The sequence below is a fragment of the Vicugna pacos genome, chromosome 19 (assembly GCF_048564905.1).
Source record: "Vicugna pacos chromosome 19, VicPac4, whole genome shotgun sequence".
Taxonomy (NCBI): Eukaryota; Metazoa; Chordata; class Mammalia; order Artiodactyla; family Camelidae; genus Vicugna; species Vicugna pacos.
In genome coordinates this window covers 34509169-34514666 of record NC_133005.1, presented here as the reverse complement: position 1 = coordinate 34514666, position 5498 = coordinate 34509169, and the positions used below count along the sequence as shown (strand labels likewise).

The 5498-nt window shown below is 46.1% G+C and overlaps 1 long non-coding RNA gene across 1 annotated transcript; it reads left to right on the top strand.

Annotated features, from left to right (window-relative positions):
* The first annotated feature begins 2889 nt into the window (after positions 1 to 2889).
* LOC140687445 (uncharacterized) lies at positions 2890 to 4729 on the top strand. The gene is made up of 2 exons (XR_012061777.1): positions 2890 to 3804; positions 4616 to 4729. It is a non-coding gene; the product is annotated as an uncharacterized lncRNA (long non-coding RNA).
* The last annotated feature ends 769 nt before the right edge of the window (positions 4730 to 5498 follow it).

The window sequence follows — 5498 nt, the reverse complement described above, 5'->3', positions numbered from 1 at the left end:
GTTTGGGGATCTGGTTGGTTCCAAAAGCAGGAGTGGGTTGATAGCAGCCTTAAAGTCTTGTTCATTGCAGTGAATCCGCTGCAGGTTGGCTGGTTTTCAAAGCATAGACTGTCACTGATTGGCTGGTTTCAGACACAGGATCAGTGAGGTGAGTTGCCCTGTTGGACAGGTTTAAGAGCAGTTCTGGTGGTTATTTATTACTAGAGCTGTAGAAAAATCAGTCTTTTCCTAGGAGTGTGCAAGCTTTTTATTGTTCGCACCCCATTTGGTCCTCCAGTTTCCGTTTTGAATCCTACCAGCCATTCTCAACACAATCTGAACACAGCACCCAAGAGGTCTTTTTGCAAAACTGACATCAGAGTGTATCATTCCCCTGCTTACAACCCTCTTGTGGATTTCTGCTGCCCATAGAACAAAACTGAAACTCTTCAGAGTAGTACTGACAAGGTCTGCATTAGCTGGCTTCTCCTGCCCTTCTCTTCCCTTTGTTTTATGATCTCATGACCCAGTTCAAGTCAGGATCTCTCCTATCTCCTGGTCTTCCCACATTGTTGACCCTCCTGCCTGGAATACTCTCCCCTTCACCTTTCACCTGGAAAACTCCTATTAGTCCGTCAAGTCTCAATATAATCATCACCTCCTCAGAGAGGACCTCCATGACTGTGCAGTCCTCTTGCTTTAGTTGCTGAAATGTGGGGAAATGAGCCTCATCATTCCCCCATAACATTTATCCCAATTTATAATAGTACAGTTTATTTAGTTCGTTCAGTAATTAGTTAGTTGCTTGTTTGTTGCTGTCTATCTCCTCTGTGGGGCTGTGAACGCTCTGAGGGCAGGGACCACATTTGTTTTGCTTGCCACAAAGGAAGCAAAGGGAGCAAAGGAAGCATCTACTGATACAGGAACCCCCGACAACCCAGGCTCTGATCTCTAGGGCCCGGCTTATAATTAGAGGAATGAAGTCAAGGGATGGTGAGACAAAGGGGCCCTAGGTCAGCAAGGGTACCTCACTCTCCCCACCCCAACAGCCAAACACACACACACACACACCTGTTTGGCCATTAATAACAGCCTTCATTGACTGCCTACTCTGAGCTAGAAGCAGGTCCTTTACTTGGTTTTACTTGATTTAACTCCCTCACTAGCCCCATGAATCAGTTTCCGTTATTATTCCTATTTTACAGATGAGGATAATGCATCAGAGAGATGGAGCAAATTGCCTAAGGACCCACAGTAAAGATGGCAATATTCAGCCTGCATAGCCATACCAATCGTTAATGTAGTGAAATGTCCCTACATTCTTTGGTAAATAGTAGATGCCTCAAGCCCCTGAGTGTTCTCCCCTCTTCCCCAGCAGCCCTGACCTCTCCCTCCACCGCTAACCCCTTCCCCTTCCTACATTCTAGTAACTAAAGGGTTAAAGCATATGGCCATATGGGGTGGGGGAAGGGGCAGAGAAATCCTCTAGGAATCTTCTCCAGGAGCTGTCTGTTCGGATCTGTCAGTGTTCATGCCTCACTGGTTGCTAAATATTTTACATTATTATTTAGGATTCTCTGCTTCTGTTGTAACTAAAATCTTCCTGCTGGAGAAGCAGATCCAGGGAGCCAAGCTTAGCGCTGGCTGGGACCTTATCTCCGTTTCAGACGGAAGCAGTGGGCTGTAAGACCAGTCGCCCAGAGGAATCTACAACCTCCCCCCGCCCCACCCGACTCCCTCCCGCTTGAGTACAGAAAGCAGCAGCCTCACCACCAAACCCTAGCATGCTTACATTGTCTAAGAAATTACTGGACCATTACTGTGCGTCGGCTCTTAGCGAAGCTATTAAAGGAGACTAGCCAGGGGGCGCTCCGGACATTAAGAAATGGCCATTTAGTGGGTTCCAGAGCATGGATGCCAAGGTTAGAGCCCACTTGTTCAAGTCCCAGATCTGCCACTTAATAACCATATAGCAAATGACTTAACATTTCTGTGCTTCAGTTTCCTCTTGTGAAAAATGGGAGTAATAATAATACTAATTCTGACTTCAGAGGGTTGGTGAAGGTTCAATTAGATGCAGTATGTAAAAATCCCTAGGAGTAAATAAATTTAATGTAAAATCCTTAAAACAGCGCCTGTCCCTACCCTAATGTTATATTGGTAAGTGGTAGCCATTATTTTTATTTACTGGGTGTGCTAGACATTTTGCAATTCTCATAGAATTCGTTCCCCTGATGCCCTCCTGCGCCCCCTCCAACGGAGCTATAGATGCTGAAGGATGATTTCCTCTGCCAGCAGAGGGCGCCAGTCTCACGCAAGCGGCTGGAGTAGGTCCCCGCTAGGGCTGACAATGACTGCTCACCAAGGTCTCGGCGTCCCACCCCCTGCTCCGCTTCCACTCACACAGATACAAGATAAGCCCCAGTTCCTGGAAGAAAGATCTTCGCAAATTGAGTTATCGTGAGTTATGTGAACCCCCAACCTGCGAGAGCCAAAGCTAGACTGGCTGTCTGCCTCCTGCCCTTTGCTTCCCACTTAATGAACCAAGTCACCATGAATTTTCTTAATGATGCTTTATTCGCCTGTTTTAGTCATTTTTCTTCTCTTTCCGTCTGAGGCAGAGAATTGTCTTAAGGGAGAAAGCACAGTGTTGCAGAAAAGACTCAGGCCTTGAAATTAGACCCAACTGGATTTGAATACCGGCTTCACCACTCCACCAAATAACCCCAGGCAAATGTCTAAACCTCTCTGTGCCTCAGTTTCCTCATTTGCATAGTAAGGTAATAAGAGTATGTACTTCATTGGAAAATGCGGATCAGGTGAGATAAATCATGTAAAGATCTTGACACAAAGTCTCATATGTATCCAGGCTTAACAAATGTTTGAAAAAAAAAAGTGAAATGCCCAGGTTTATTGTCTTCAGTGGGTAGTATAAAGAGAAGGTCATGTACTTTAAGTCAGACTGACCTGGGTACCAAACAGGCTGTGCATCAAGTTTCTTTGCATCTCTAAACCTCAGGCAAGTAATGTGAAAGTCAGAAAACAGAACAGGAATATGAGGTCAAGTGCTGTGAAGGTGATTAAAGCTGGTTAAAGAATAGAGTGGGATTGGAGGGGCTGGATTAGAGAAGGTAGGTGGTCAGGGAAGACTTGCCCAAGGAGTATTATGACTGAATAAAATGAAGAAGTAAGCCACGTGATGATCAGGGGAAGAGAATTCCAGGAGAGGGAACAGCAAATGCAAGGGCACGGAGGTAAGAAGAAACGGTGTTCAAGGAATGGGAAATTAGACCTATAAGACTCAAGTAGAGTAAGCTAGGGGGAGAGTGGGAAGTCAAGTGACAGATCATCTAAGGTCTTGTAGACAGTGGAGAAGATTTTGTCTTTTAAGCCCCTCAGCAGATGGACCATATTACAGCATAGGTGGATGCTGATGAGAATAACCAAAGCATAGATTTGCAGGGGAGCAGGGAGAATTGCAGAAGCAAAATTTCTGAGTAGGTGAGAGGAGACGAAATACACCTGCGCCTGCAGGATTGCCCTGACGGAGGATTAGAGATGTGTTTATAACAGGAGGGGAGGCACTGATTCAGGTAGATTGGTGGATCTGCAATGAGAAGATGAAATTGTTTTCTTCTTGTCCGTCCATCCTTCCTTCCTTCCTTCCTTCCTTCCTTCCTTCCTTCCTTCCTTCCTTCCTTCCTTCCTTCCTTCCTTTGCCTCTCTCTCCCCCTCTCTCTCATTTTTTTTTTGTCAGAGATGAAGTTCATCAACTAAGAATAAGGAGTTGAAGGTAGAAGAGAGGAGATTCGAGATAGACTCTGGGTGAGCAAGAGTGAATTGGCCAGGGAACTTGGTGCCGAAGGATTGCCCTGTGGTGGGAGGACCCACTTGAGCCAGAGAGGGTCTGTGTTTTCCTCTGGCCCCAGTCAACTGCTGGGCACAAGTGTGGACTGGGTGGTGAGTTAAGTTTGAACAGAGTTGGGATTCTCCATGTGAGTAGATGGGGAGAGAAGGGAGCACTGGAATTGAGAATGAACATGAAGGAGGGACTATAGTGAAGCCCAGGGTAAGGTGGTAAGCTGGGTAAGGAGGAAAGTGAGGCCACAAAGGGGACGACAGACTACACAAATGTGGCAGGTCAAAGGATTAGAGAACTGGGAGAAGTATTTCAATATGCTCCAGTTTCAGATGTCATTTTAGAGGAACTCAAAAAAATGCAATAATACTTGTAGAAGGCCTCCTATAATTTTTAAAACTACGCACAATTTGTTGAGCACTTACTATGTGCCAGGCACTGCACCATGCTAAGTGTTGGACATTTACTGTATCTCATTTAATTCTCGTTGCACTCCATCAAGGTCAGTACTGTTATTATCCCCATTCTACAAATGAGGAGACCAAGGCTCAGCGAGATCTAGTAATGTACACAAGAATGCACAGCTGGTTAGTAATTAGATGGTCAGGCCATTCAAGATGGCTGTCCTCTTGCTTTCTGTACAGCCCCTGCTTGACCAGGCTGTGCGTCCCTCACATGATTATCCAACTCTCTTAATTATAGGGCTTAATTAGTCCTGGTAACTGATGATCCCACCTGATGTCAATTTCCCGTATAAATAGTTTCCTTCTCCCCCAGGTAGTGAAGACTGCTGCTTTGTCCTGTCCGTCATCTGCCACACATGGTATCGGTCCAGAACCCTCTGTGTAAGAGCCACCTCCCCATCCAATAAACCATTGATGTCTCTGTTGCTGTCTCTCTGTTGATGTCTTTTTCTTCGGTCTCAAGTCTGGACAACTACAAAGCTTGCAGGGCTGCAGGGTGCAGCCCAACAGCAACAAAGAGCTCTGTATAATTACAAGGCCTAGGGATTGTCACTATTATGCTCTACCAGTGTGCCAGACACTGAGCTGGATTCTTATAATGATGATGTTCAGCTTCAGGTACTTCTTCTACTTGATCCCAGCCTGAAAACGGGGCACCTGGCTTCAGTTGCCCAAGGGTAGCAGCTGGGAGTAGGGGTGGAGGTCTCTGGAATCTTGCCTTATGTGCAGTCTTGATGGAGCTGTCAATCAAGGTGCCTGCCTTCCTGAGCAAAGGGGAGGGCATGTTCCCTGAGCTCAGCCAACTGGACTCATGCTCCAGGGATCTTGATTTGGATCAAGAAAGATCTGATCCAAAAAAGGGAAGAAAAGGATGGAATTAATTCATTTTGGCTACCTAAACACCCAAAGCATCTTCAGGCTGTGTCCTTTTCTGAGCCTAGTCCTCCAGTTTCCTGTCACCTCTGTGAATTAGCCGCTAGCCTGCCGGTAAGCTCCTTTTTGCTACAGTTAGCCAGAGCTGGTTCCTGAGACTTGCAATGAAAGGACTTGCACTAACAAATTGGGGCCAGGGCTGAGGGGAGATAAAGTATTGTAAAGCTAATGTGAATGATTCATTCCTGGGATACATGTGTTCTGAGCCGGACCAGGACTATGGTGAGGCAAGTGGGGTACCCAGGGCACAAAATGTAAGGAAA